At 36.5% G+C, this 15,439-nt stretch overlaps 1 pseudogene; it reads right to left on the reverse strand.

Moving 5' to 3' along the window:
* Positions 1-10,496, reverse strand: LOC138856043 (uncharacterized; annotated as a pseudogene).
* Between the last annotated feature and the right edge of the window lie 4,943 nt (positions 10,497-15,439).

Here is a 15,439-nt window from a genome sequence, read left to right on the forward strand (position 1 = left end):
TATAAAATTGTGTAACACGGCTGCCTTTCCAATTAACACAATTGTGTGATGTGCCCGTATCTACAGTCAGTGTTCGCTTTTCACCGCATCCACTAACGGTAACGTTACCCGTATTCCTGCTTATTTGTGAAATGGAGATTACAGGGCATTGGCTTGCGGGAGCCAGCCCGTGCTCTTTTCCGCTGGCTAGCTTTAGTTTTAACGATTGGTTTCATTTGACATTTGCTTAATCTCCCTCTGCTTTGCGTTTGCGTCCAACTGGATTATTGGGCTGGTTACAGTTGCGTGCAATATGGCCACTTTTTCCGCAGTTGAAGCATTTAAGCACACCATAATTTTTCTGATGCGCTTCCGTAGATTTTTTCAGTGCTTTGTGCATGTTGTCAATTTTTTCAAGTAGCTGGTTTACCCAAGTTTGTTTCTCTATTTCTACTTAGTGAGCTTTAAATGTTTGACTGCAAAGCAGAGATGCAGTTTCCTGAGTCAAAGCATACGAAACGGTTTCTGCAAACGTCAATTTTGGACATGCTAGTGCAGCGAAGCGTGTAGTGTTATCTCGTATTTCATTGACGAAAGTCTGAATTTCCGTGTCCTCGATGTATTCCATGGATTTATGTGCTTAAGCTAAGTGAGTTAACCTCTCAATCTCTGTAGCAAACTCCAGCAACGACTCATTGGTTTTTTGGCGGCGATTTCGCAACTCCATTTGAACGATCTGCTTCCTGTGCTCACTACCATACCATCTTTCTAATGCACCCATCAACGTTTCATAACTACTCGCCTGGCAGTTTGGAACGGTATGTAAAATCTCCGCTGCAGATCCTTTAAATGCAACGAACAATGCAGCTACTTTATCTCCAGAACTCCAATTATTTGAAAATGCCATCTTTTCGAATTGAAGCTTAAAAACGTGGAACGGAACAGTGCCATCAAAGGATGGAGGTTTTGCCTTAGCAGAAGCTGTTGACACAATTGGCCGATTTAATTGTAGCTCCCGGAGACGATCTCTCAATTCATCCACTTCAGTTGAGGACACTTTTGCTATATGTGTGGTCACCTGGGATTCCGTGCATCCTGCTCTTTCAACTGTAAGGTCACCTGTGCTGATATACGTGCATCCTGCGCTACGAACTGCTCTTCTAACTGTAAGGACTCCTGTGCTGATATACGCGCATCGTACGTTTAAGTCGATGTTTGCGTTGACAGAATGTTCTAGAAGCAATGTTTGGTTACAGATTTACTATATAAGGGCTGCCGGATTGTGCAGCAAACACAGTTCTAGTTAGAGTGTTGTCGTGATAAGAACAATTGAGACATAAGCAAGAAGTGGTAAGCTCGAATAACGAGCAATAAGTGTTAAGTTGTTGGAATTAGAAATAAAGATAAGTGTGTAGCCATTAAATTGGGACTTTTGTTAAACTGGATTGTTAAATATCCAGTGATCAAACTCAAGAGTGAGTTACAGGTAGACGATTTATCGAGAAATCCGTTACAATTGGTGGCAGAAGTGGTATTGTCAAATAAATTCCCAAGGACATAATTATTTGAAAATAGGCAAGTTTAACGATCTGAAGATTTCACAACTGAAAAAGGAGCTGGAGCAACGTGGTTTGGCGACTAATGGATTAAAAACTGAATTACAATTACGGTTGAGAGAGGCCATGAAGGCGGAAAACATTAATGTTGAGGAATATGTCTTTCACATGGAATTAGAGGAAGAGACAACAATAATAAAAGAAAAAGGAGAAGCTCAATGCTCTTCAAAGATTGTGGACATAAACATGAGTTTTGCTGCAATATCGCAGATGGGGAAAGAGATGTCAACGCAAATGTCAACGCAAATGTCGACACAATTTAAAGAGCAGGGTACACGTATGTCTCAAATGTCAACGCTAATGTGGACACAATTTAAAGAACAGAATACACGTATATCTCAAATGGAAACGCGATTGTCAACGCATTTGGAAGAGCTGTTCGCAGCCAAAGGTGCACGTTTTTCAGCACAGTTGTCAGCACCGAAAGAGCTGGACGTGTATATGTCAGCGCAGGTATCCTCACAGTTGGAAGAGCAGAAAGCGTGTATACCATCACAGGTGGAAGATCAGCACAAAATTGAACCTGAAACGGATGACTCTTTGCAAGAACATCCAGAATTGGAAGGTGGATTACATGAAGTGGAGTTGAACCAATGTACAACGATTGGAGAAATAACTACAGAAAGGCCAGTCACAAAATCATATTGGGCAGAACGGAGCAGTTTAAAGTTAGTGTATGGCTGCTTGCATCGAGTATGGAAAAGTGAAATGGGCAAACCTTCCGAGTACTTATGGTTGTTCCAAGGGTTGGAATTCCGGATGTTTTTAACGTGCTGTACAAATGTCCAAGAGGAGGGCACTTGAGAGACATGAAATCCTTGGAGACTTTGAAGCAAAGGTTTTATTGGACTGGTTGTCAATCAGCTATAGAAAGGATTGCGAAATATGCTGAGAACATTGTAGCTAAAGGATCAAGGTCCAGGAGTCATGGGCAGATGAAACAGCACAATTCGCGTGCGCCAGTTGAGAAAATAGGCGTGTATGAAGATGGTCCATTCCCCACCAATAAATTAGGAAATAGTCATGTTTTGGTAGTCAAGGACCATTTCAATGAATGGCCACAAGTATACACAATTCCTAACCAAGAGACTGAACCAGTGGCGGAGGCATTCATCAACAAGTGGATAACGAGATTCGGTGTTCCAATGGAGTTACGTTCTGATCAAGAATGGAATCTCGCGTCAGCTTTAAGTCAAGGGATGTACCAGAAACTGAGTATCCGGAAAACGGATGGATTAACTCTAAGAAGAGAAGGATGGCTAACGATGTCAGCACCAGCCTAGAAGACGAGATGGGGGACATAAAAGCTCTGTGTTTGGTATCGCAAATATGTCTAATCGGGACGATCACACTTAGGTGGAGGGCAGTGTGACGAACACGGATGATAGAACAAAATCGAATCAACGATAAACTGCCAGAAGCAACTAGCTAGCGAATTCGTAGTTGCCAGAATGTTCTAGAAGCAATGTTTTGTTACAGATTTACTATATAAGGGCTGCCGGATTGTGCAGCATAGACAGTTCTAGTTAGAGTGTTGTCGTGATAAGAACAATTGAGACATAAGCAAGAAGTGGTAAGCTCGAATAACGAGCAATAAGTGTTAAGTTGTTGGAATTAGAAATAAAGATAAGTCAGCCATTAAATTGGGACTTTTATTTAACAATCCAGTGATCGAACTCAAGAGTGAGTTACAGGTAGACGATTTATCGAGAAATCCGTTACAATATTATACATTTTCAATTAAGGAACACTGACCGTGGATCGCGTGTTAAGCGGTGAATATTGACCGCGAGATCCACGACATTTTGTAGGTAAATTCACGATACGACGGAACAAAGTATTGAAAATATTATATTATATAATTTTTGAAAATTCGGTGAATTCGTTACATGAACTTTTTCTTCGAAACCATAAAAACCTTTCTTTCTTATTTTTTCGACATTTTATAAAAAATTAAACACTGCATATGTGTTAATGAAGTCTTACCCGCAAACGTTCAAACAAACACGTCAATCATCATTTTATATTTGCACTCTTGCCGTTCGATTGTCATGCATCATCGAAAGACGATTTACTTATATTACGGGCTGCTGCTGTTTTATCAAAAAATAAAGCAAATAGCAAAAACAAGAGTGCATGTAAGTTGGGTATCAAAACGGAAGCAATTTACACATGAAAATCTTTTGCGAATGAATACAGAAACCTAATGATTTTCAATACTTAAAATTCATTAAATATTAACATTACCCCAACAAAATATTTTATATTAAAAAAATTAAACAAATTTAAAAAAATTACATAATATAAAATATATACAGGGGCGAGCAGAATTGAGAGCATGTTTACAAATTATCTGAAGAAATGGAAAATAATGTTGTGAGCCTGACCGAGAATGGCTGTACTACGCGGAAAATTTCCTAGAGGCTTGGTATTAGCCAATCGGCGGGGATCACAGTTCAAAAGAGGCGAAATCTGACTCCCCAACCGCAAGTCGCAGGTCGCAAAAAATTATTGAAGGACTCAGATGCTCGACTAATGATGTCCGAAATGAGAATAAACAAGCTACTGACACCAAAGGGTACTTCTCTGGTCATTAACAAAAAAGTTACTGAATGGACTGCTAGAAGAGCGCTGCGAGACATCGGATATAAAACTTGTAAAGGAATGAATAGTAAAACAACATTTCAAATTGATGGAGTGGTCACCATAAAGTCCCGACTTCAATCCGTTTGAATATCTTTGGTCAATAGAAAAGACGGATCGGGCAGTACGAAGCAGCTCCAACAAACATGGACAACCTTTGGGATCGTGTAACAGCAGAATGGAGTCGAATTCCGAAAGATATTATTGAAAATTTGGTACAGAGCATGCCACACCGCGTAAAAGAAGTCATTTCCAATAAGGGTCTATGGACAAAATATTGAAATCTATTTAGTTATTGAATTTTTCTTAAACGTGCAAAATTGAGTTTATGCGAGTTTCTTTCGTTTTTTCTTTTAAACTATTAGAATTTTTCTCTTTTGTCTTTGTTTCTTTACTAAAATTTGTTACGAATTATATAAAAAAATAGAACAAAAAAAAATTTTGCATTTGCTTGTTTGGTTATGTTTTTATGGGTGATGAAAGTCAGTTTTGTAAACATGCACTCAATTCTGCTCGCCACTGTAGATATATGGGTCTTCTCGATCTCGGTTCAATATTAGGGACTGCTCCACGTTCAATATATATATTAAGGGCGATTCAAGATCGCGATATTTATTGATCGTGAACGATGCAATATTGATGTTTTACAATCCATATCGCACGATGCAATATATATGTATTGCGATTCATATCACAAATTATTATACATTTTAAAATCCGGATCGATGATCGGGGACAGCGTATTTAGCGTTCAATACTGATCGCGGTATCCACGACATTTTGTAGGTAAATTCACAATACAGCTGAACAAGGTATTGAAAATAGTTTAGATACGTGTGAATTTCCCTAATATTGTATTATATGTTTATATTAAGTTAAACATTTTAGCATATTCAAAATGGTTGCTAAAACGGTATAACGCTCTCTTTGAATTTGATTCTTCGAAACCATAAAAACTTTTCTTTCATTTTATTAAAAAATAAACACTGCATATGTGTTAAGGAAGTCTGACCCGCAAACGTTCAAACAAACACGTCAATCATCATTTTATATTTGCACTCACGTCGTTTGACTGTCATGCATCATCGAAACATCATTTTCTTATATAAAGGGCTGCTGCAGTTTTATCGCCAAAAAAATTAAGCAAATAGCAAAACTAAGAGTGCATGTAAGTTGGGTATCAAAACGGAAGCAATTTACATGAAAATCTTTTAGATGAATTGAAAATATCAAGCGAAAGAGATTATCATAACTTTTTGAGAATGGATTCAGAAACTTAATGATTTTAAACACTGAAAATTCATTAAATTTTAACATCAGCCCAACAAAATATTTTGTATCAAACAAATTAAAAAAATTTAAATGATTAAGATAGATTTATGGGGTCGTCTCGTATTTTAATTAAATTTTAGTTTTATGACTATTTTTTTCGTCCTTTAACTGTGACAAATGTCAAATGTACTAGTATTTGCCAAGCATGAGTTGATACGATCAAATTAGCAGCCGTCAAATAAAAATATCAATAATTTTATGATATTCATCAAACAGTGCCCAAAAAATGGCGGTGTATGAGCGTTGATGGCATTTTTTGACAAGGGCAACATCTGGCGGCGATTAATTCATAGCAGTTCTGAAACTCCAATACATTGAAAGTATTTTAATGACAACAGATACATATACACATATGCAACAAAATGTGAGCTGTGAACAATTATTTAAACCAGAGAACGTAAATTATAGAGAAGATACAGAGGGCGTAGATTTATAGAAAATCACGATGGGTGGAATTCCACCACAGCTAGCTCGGAAGCAGAAATTTTTACAATGGCGAGTGAACAGAGCTGCTGATCATGGAATAAAAATTATGCTCAGAGACTTGCTTTGATTTTACAGCTGCATGGTAGTCTTTTGGCTTATATTTTTGTACGTTTATATGCATTAATATTTAGTGATATGAATATCAATTTGCTCAAAAAAAAATTATAAAAAGAATTTCAGTCCTCACCGTTCTGCTGTGTGCAAAAACCTTGGCACGGTGTCAAAGGCCTCTTGAAATCGTGATTGTAAATCGGACTTTACTCCATTTGTTGCTAGATCACGTTTTTCCAGCTCCTTTTTCAGCTGTGGAATCTTCAAATCGTTAAACCTTGCCATTTTCAAACAATTCCCTCCTTGGGAGTTCATTTGGCAATCCCACTTCTGTCACCAATTGTAACGGATTTCTCGATAAATCGCCTACCTTGTAAATCGCTCTTGAGTACGATCAGTAGTTTGTTAAATAAAAGTCCCAATTTAATGGCTCTACTCTTTGACTTTATTTCTAATTTAAAAAACTTAACGCCTAACAATTCATTATCCGAATTCAAAAACTTCTTACTTATATCTTAATTGCTCTTGAACACAGCAACACTCTAATTAGAACTGTGTTTGCACAGTCTGACAGCTATATATTATATATACTACATAGTAGATTTTTAACAAAACTTCATTTCTAGAACATTCTGGCAACTACAAATTTGCTATCTAGTTGCTTCTGGCAGCTTATCGTCGATTCTGATTTGTTCTGGTTTCGTGTTCGCCACAATATGTTGAAATCTGAATCTCGGTGTATGATCACGGATCATTATTGGGGACTGCTCTACGTTCAATATATATATATTGAGAGCGATTCAAGATTTCGATATTTATTGATCATGTACGATGCAATATTGATGTATTGCGATCCATATCACAAATTATTATACATATTTAATAAACATGCGAATTTTCTTGAAATTGTATTATATATTTACATTTAGTAAAAAATATTAGCATTTTCAAAAATCCGGTGAATTCGTTACAATGGTTGTTAGAATTTTCTTGATCTAGCGCTTTCATTGAATATGTTTCTTCGAACCCATAAAAACTACTACCATAAAGGCTACAAAGTATAATAGTTATATTCACCTAGCGGTTCTCTGTATCACCTAAAACTAATCGAGATAGATATAGTGTTGACTCTAAGTCCGTCCGTCCTTTGTCTGTGCAAGTTCTAACACGACTAATAGTTGAGATATCGTCATGAAACTTTGTGCACGTGTACTTTGGTCGAAGCGGGAGGAAGGTATTGTAAGTGGGCGTAATCGGACCGCTGTCCCACCCACATAATTTGATTAAGCGAAACAGAATTGAAAAAATGTAATAGGTGTCACGAATTCAAATATTATTGGTTTGATGTTCGAGACGAACCACGGAAACCAATTTCATCGGTTTTGTTATCCGAAACAAAGCAAGAAGATAGTCGCAGAAAATCCAATCAGATTCTGCGACACCATTGAAAATCAGAACTGGTTTGCAATTCTGACTATTAAGTAAATATGTCTTGGATTCCACAAAAACCCTGATAAAACTGAAATTCGGTGTAGAGCACTTTTCTGGGCTGAAAAGTTGGAAAACGTGAGCGTAGCTCCGCCACTAATCGGTTCAATAAATCTTCGAGTATATCTCACAAACCTATACAGGCGTGAAAATGGGTAAAATGGGATAGTAACCATGCCCAATTCCCATATAACGGTTATGTTTAAAACTATTAAATGCTTAATTAATTAAATTTCACATCATATAATATATGGCACGGAAGGGCTTCCCAGGAGTCCGTAACATAATCGGACAACGTTCGTGGCACGGGCATGAAATTCCATATCGCAGGACTTACTCAACTAACCTAAAATTTTCCAAATTTGGTACATAATATTATATTGACATTGTTATCAAAAAGTTTTAATATGGGCGAACTCGAAATATTCACGCCTACTTTCCTTATGGCAAACTTTTAAATTCCATCTAGCAATCAATTTCTAAGATATAACAATGAAACTTAAAGAATGTCGGTCCCTGATAGTAAGGTATTCTGGTACTAAATATGAGTAAAATCTGGTCAATAGTTCCCATAGCCCCGTACATAAGGAGTTTTAAAGTTCGACTTTGTACCACATATATCGGTCAATACGTGAGTTATCTTAATAAAACTCAGGGTACATCTTTTTCTGGTAACAATATATATTCATGCCAAAAAAGGGGAAAATCTGCTTAATAGTTCCTCTAGCCACAACATACCTATAATAAATATTTTCGAACTTCTGGTTGACTTTATACTGTATATATCGGTCAGTATGTAAACTATCATAAAGAAATTCTGGGAGAATCTTTATAATAACAGTAAATGCTTGTGCTTAGAATGGATCAAATCGGGTGAATAAGATATTAAATTCAGCAACTTTGGTTTAGTTTATGTCACATATATCTCATTTGGTTTAATTTGCTTGATTTTAATATAAACATCTTGAACATGCAGTAAAAGGTAGAAATAAAACTGAGTCTACGCTCCATAATATAAGTAAATAATATACTAAACATGTTCCTTTATCCATAATTCAGCTCGGAACATGTCGCTACAGAATATAATAGTTTTGTTCACCTAACGGTATTTTGTATCACCTAAAACTAAATGAGATAGATGTAGAGTTATTCAGGTTGGTTGAAAAGTGAGTAGTGCTCACCAAGAAATAGCAGTACTAGATCCAAATTTTTTTATTTTTATTTGGTACATCTGTCGTTAGAACACATGCACAGTTACTCTGTCATTCTTCAGATTATTTTTATAATATGGAAAAAATTGATTATCGCACAGTGATTAGATTCTTTGTTTTGAAAGGTTTAAAATAAAAGGAAGTTTATGAACAACTATAAGAAGCGTATAAGGAGTCCTCATCTTCAAAACGCACCGTTGAATTTTGAGTTAGTGAATTCAAACGTGGTCGTACTAGGCTTGAAGACGATCCACCCGAAGTACGACTAAAAACCGAAACCACACCAGAAATCATTCAACAAGCTCATAATATTGTAACGGATTTCTCGATTAATCGTCTACCTGTAACTCACTCTTGAGTTCGATCACTGGATTGTTAAATAAAACTCCCCAATTTAATGGCTACACACTTATCTTTATTTTTAATTCCAACAACTTAAAACTTATTGCTCGTTATTCGACCTTACAACTTCTTGCTTATAGCTTAATTTCTCTTATCACGACAACACTCTAACTAGAACTGTCTTTGCTGCACAATCCGGCAGCCCTTATATAGTAAATCTGTAACAAAACACTGCTTCTAGAACATTCTGGCAACTACGAATTCGCTAACTAGTTGCTTCTGGTAGTTAATCGTTGATTCGATTTTGTTCTATCATCCGTGTTCGTCACACTGCCCTCCACCTAAGTCTGATCGTCCCGATTAGACATATTTGCGATACCAAACACAAAGCTTTTATGTCCCCCATCTGGTCTTCTAGACTGGTGCTGACATCGTTAGCCGTCCTTCTCTTCTTGGAGTTAATTCCATCCGTTTTCCGGATACTCAGTTTCTGGTACATCCCTTGACTTAAAGCTGACTCGAGATTCCATTCTTGATCAGAACGTAACTCCATTGGAATACCGAATCTCGTTACCCACTTGTTGATGAATGCCTCCGCCACTGGTTCAGTCTCTTGGTTAGGAATTGTGTATACTTGTGGCCATTCATTGAAATGGTCCTTGACTACCAAAACATGACTATTTCCTAATTTATTGGTGGGGAATGGACCATCTTCATACACGCCTATTTTCTCAACTGGCGCACGCGAATTGTGCTGTTTCATCTGCCCATGACTCCTGGACCTTGATCCTTTAGCTACAATGTTCTCAGCATATTTCGCAATCCTTTCTATAGCTGATTGACAACCAGTCCAATAAAACCTTTGCTTCAAATGCTCCAAGGATTTCATGTCTCTCAAGTGCCCTCCTCTTGGACATTTGTACAGCACGTTCAGAACGTCAGGAATTCCAACCCTTGGAACAACCATAAGTACTCGGAAGGGTTGCTTATTTTCGCTTTTCCATACTCGATGCAAGCAGCCATACACTAACTTTAAACTGCTCCGCTCTGCCCAATATTATTTTGTGACTGGCCTTCCTGTAGTTATTTCTCCAATCGTTGTACATTGGTTCAACTCCACCTTATGTAATGCACCTTCCAATTCTGGATCTTCTTGCACAGAGTCATCCGTTTCAGGTTCAATTTTATGCTGATCTTCCACCTGTGATGGTATACACGCTTCCTGCTCTTCCAACTGTAAGGACACTTGTGCTGGTATGCAAGCGTCTTGCCCTTCTAACTGTGAGGAACCTTTTACTGGTTCACACGCTTCCTCCTCTTTCAACTGTGAGAACACTTGCCCTGACATACGCAGTTCCAGCTCTTTTGACTGTGAGGACCCTTGTACTGGTACACACGCTTCCGACTGTGAGGACACTTGCGCTGGCATGCGCCCGTTCAGTTCTTCCGACTGCGAAGACACTTTTTCTGGTATACAAGCTTCTTGCTCTTCATACTGTGAAGATCCTGCTTCACATGCTTCCTCCTCTTCCAACTGTGAGAATACCTGCGCTGACATATGCACGTCGAGCTCTTTCGGTGCTGACAACTGTGCTGAAAAACGTGTTCAATTCAGTATTTAATCCATTTGTCGCCAAACCACGTTGCTCCAGCTCCTTTTTCAGGTGTGGAATCTTCAGATCGTTAAACTTGGCCATTTTCAAATAATTATCTCCTTGGGAATTTATTTGACAATCCCACTTCTGACACCAATTGTAACGGATTTCTCGATAAATCGTCTACCTGTAACTCACTCTTGTGTTCGATCACTGGATTGTTAAATAAAACTCCCCTATTTAATGAGTGTTTTGAGGTCGAGGGAAATTATATTGAATACAAAAATATATTTCGTACTAGTAACAGTGTGTTTTCATATTATATAATATATAGATGATCAAGATGACAAGACGAATTGAATTCTAAGAGACCTTCGGTCTGTTTATCCGCCCGTCCGTTCAGTCGCTAACTTGAGTAAACATTGAGCTTTGATGAAACCAAGTACACGTGAAACAGTGCATTGCCACGCTCACAAAATGAGGAAAACATATAAAGGCCTATAACTAAGCCACATATTAAGGCACAAAAGGGTTCTTTGGTACAACGAATCGGTCTAATGGACAGGTCGGTCAAAATTTTAAAAGATTAGGTGTGGCACCGCCCTGAATAGGTTTAACTTATATATCTCTCAAGCCATTCAAGCTATAAAGATCCAAATGTGCACCAGAAAAACTCTTTTCACCCCTCTTATAACATTGTGAAAAAAGATGAAATCGGATGATAATCATGCCTTCTCACCATATAATGGTTCTGCAAAAAATTACTAAAAACCGATAGATCAATAGCTGAATGCGGTAGAGACATTAACTTTAACATCCGGGAGGATACAAGAGAGGTATACCGGAGCCGGTGTAAAAATTTGTTCGATGGGCGCGGAGCCGCTCACCTTAAGGTAAAATCACATACGTCCTGACCACCACAACGCCTACTTTTTATTACAATTTTAAATTCCATCTTATTCCTTAACTCTTCAGTGTACAAGTCAGGCACCAATGCCAAAATCGGATATGTAAAAGCTCTTAGAAACCGAAAATGGGGACCCCAGTGCATATTGCTACCTTTTCTCCGAAAATATCGTTCAATCTGTAAGGTACATTTTTGAAATTTAGAAAAACCCTCCTCCCATATATCTATGATACCTAACAAAAGATTTTCAAACTTCCGACTGGCTCTATACCGTACGTATTGATATAAGATATCGTGGCAAAATTAAGAGAATGTATAATATTGAATATAATATAGTTTAATGCCGAAAATATGTGAAATTGTTCAACAAAGTACTCCCCAATCTGTCATATACTATACATATATTATATAATGATTTTCGTTATTATAATTAACCTTTTGCCGAGTATGTCGGTCAGTATATGAGCTATCTATTTATAAAATTTATTGAAAATATATCCTTAAGTATGCCCGAACAATGTCAAAAGTTACCGCAATCAGCCAATATCGTTCGTTGCCGCAATGTACCCTATAGTATACGAGTATGTTATGGTTGTTATTTTTATGAAGTGTAATATAATGAATTCCAATCCTTTGGTTGATGCTTTGCACATAAACTCAATATACTATTAAATTTAGCCTCTTCGGCTGAGTTTATATCACATATATCCCATTTAAGGATTATTTTAATATAATTTTCGATGGAGCGAACTAAAATATATCCTTAAGTATGCCCGAACAATGTCAAAAGTTACCGCAATCAGCCAATACCGTTCGTGGCCGTAATGTACCCTTTAGTATACCAGTATGGTTTGGTTGTTATTTTTATGAAGTGTAATATATTGAATTCCAATCCTTTGGTTGATGCTTTGCACATAAATTCAATATACTATTAAATTAAGCCTCTTCGGCTGAGTTTATATCACATATATCCCATTTAAGGATTATTTTAATATAATTTTTGATGAATCGAACTAAAATATAGTAATAAAGCGAAGTTAGTCTAATAATACCAAATTTGCTTGTATTCCAGTCACGATTTCGTCTAACAATGATACTCTTCCAACATGTTGCTACAGAGTATAATAGTTTTGTTCACCTAACGGTTGTTTTTATCACCTAAAACAATCGAGATAGATATGAAGTTATATACTGTCTATAAATGTTGAAGATGACGAGAGGTGTTGAATTCCGAGTGACTGTCTGTTTCTCCGTCCGTCTGAGAAAGCGATACTGAACAAAAATAACATGACAGCTTGACAAAAAGTTTGTACATGAAACAAAAGGGTTAGTTTTGGTAACGATCTTCGACTACCGATTGATTTGAAATTTGGAATTAACGCCAACGGGGGAAGGAGTGCTAAGGAAGTTAACAGCATCCTAGAAGCCGAGATGGGACATATATATAATATAGTGATACAGCGCACCAAAATTATGAGCGGTAAAATTAAAGCAAAATACGACCAGGCAATGAACTCGAATCGTTTAATTGAAGACGACTAGGTTTTGTTAATAAAAAAAATCGCGATTCTGAATCGCTCTCAATATATATTATATTAAACGGATAGCAGCCCCTAATCTTGATCCATGATCACACTCTCGCAGCTAACATATTTCTAATTAGAGTGTTGCCATGTAACGAGCAAGTAACATATATGTAAGAAGTTGTGAATGTGGATAATGAGTAGTAAGGCGTTAAGTTTCTTTTATTAAAAATAAAGTCTAAGAGTATAGCCATTAAATTGGGACACTAAAAAGTGAGTTACAAGGTAGACGATTTATCGAGAAATCCGTTACAATTGGTGTCAGAAGTGGGATTGTCAAATAAACTTCCAAGGAGAGAATTGTTTAAAAATGGGCAAGTTATAACGATCTGAAAATTCCTCAACTGCACACACCAGAACGATGAGGACTCCGATTTCTTTTATAATTTTGTTTTGAGCAATTTTATATTCATATCAATAGATATGGATGCATATAAAAGTATAAAAATATAAGCCAAAAGACTAACATGCAGCTGTAAAATCAAAGCAAGTCTCGGAGCATAATTTTTATTCAATGAGCAGCTCTGTACACTCGTAATTGTAAAAATTTCTCCTTTTGAGCTAGCTGTGATGGATTTCCACCCATCGTGATATGTTAGATTTTGATAATTCACACGCTGGACCGCAACTCCTCTCCTCTTCTATAAGTCTTTGTTCTCTGGAAATTTTCTATAATTTACCCTCTCTATTTTAAAGTTTAAATATTTGAATACTAACTCAAGAGTGAGAGTCAAAGTAGTTTATTGATCGAGAAATCCGTTACAATTGGTGTCAGAAGTGGGATTGTCAAATAAACTTCCAAGGAGAGGATTGTTTAAAATGGGCAAGTTTAACGATCTGAAGATTCGTCAACTGAAAAAGGAACTGAAAAAACATGGCGTGGGCAACAAAGGGAGTAAAGTTCAAATTACAAAAGACTAACATGCAGCTGTAAAATCAAAGCAAGTCTCTGAGCATAATTTTTATTCAATGATCAGCTCTGTTTACTCGCCATTTTAAAAATGTCTCCTTCCGTGCTAGCTATGGTGGATTTCCACCCATCGTGATTTATTAGGTTTAGACAATTCTCACGTTGGACTGAAATTGAACCTTTTCTATAAATCTACGCCCTCTGGATCTTCTCTATAATTTACGTTCTCTGGTTGAAATAATTGTTTACAATATAATGCATATTTGAGTATGTATCTGTTGTCACTAAAATCCTTCATTGTATTGGAGTTTCGGAACTGTTATGGACCAATCGCCGCGGTATGTGTCTCTTGTCAAATAATGCCATCAACTCTTTAAGTGTTTTGGTGTTCGCGGGTTTCATCGGCCACGTGTTGCCGCTACACCGACTTTTTTCGAAAAAAGTAGGTAGTCAAAAAACTAAAATGTAATTAAAATACGAGATGACCCCATAAATCTATCTTATATCAGTTAAATTTTTTTAATTTGTTTAATACACAATATTTTGTTGAGCTAATGTTAAAATTTAATGAATTTAAAGTATTTAAAATCATTAGGTTTCTGAATCCATTATCAAAAAGTTATGTAATCTCTTTCGCTTGATATTTTCAATTCCTCTAAAAGGTTTTCATGTGTAAATTGCTTCCTTTTAGATGCCCAAATGACAGGCACTCTTGTTTTTGCTATTTGCTTAATTTTTTGCGATAAAACTGCAGCAGCCTTTAATATAAGTAAATCGTGTTTCGATGATGCAAGACAACCGAGCGACGTGAAAGCAAGTATAAAATGATGACTGAAGTGTTTGTTTAAACGTTTGCGGAAAAGACTCCAATAAGACATATGCAGTGTTTATTTTTTAATAATGTCGAAAAAAAATTCAAGAAATGTTTTTATGGTTTCGAAGATATGTTTTCAAAGAAAGCGTTCGATCAAGAAAATTTTAGCAACCATTCTAACGAATTCACCGGAGTTTTGAGAATATTAAAATTTTTAACTTAATATATATATGTAATAATATTTTAAGAAAATTCGAACGTTTTTTAAATATTTTCAATACCTTGTTCTGTCTTATCGTAAATTTACCTACAAAATATATATAACGCTTGACATGCGATCGACGGTCCGCGATCCGGACTTCAAAAGGTATAATATTTTGTGTTACGGATCGCAATAAATCAATATTGCATAGTACACAATCAATAAATATCGAGATCCTGAATCCTGCTCAATATATATTGATCGTGTAGCAGTTCACAAT

Source organism: Bactrocera oleae, chromosome 3, assembly GCF_042242935.1.
Source record: "Bactrocera oleae isolate idBacOlea1 chromosome 3, idBacOlea1, whole genome shotgun sequence".
Taxonomy (NCBI): domain Eukaryota; kingdom Metazoa; phylum Arthropoda; class Insecta; order Diptera; family Tephritidae; genus Bactrocera; species Bactrocera oleae.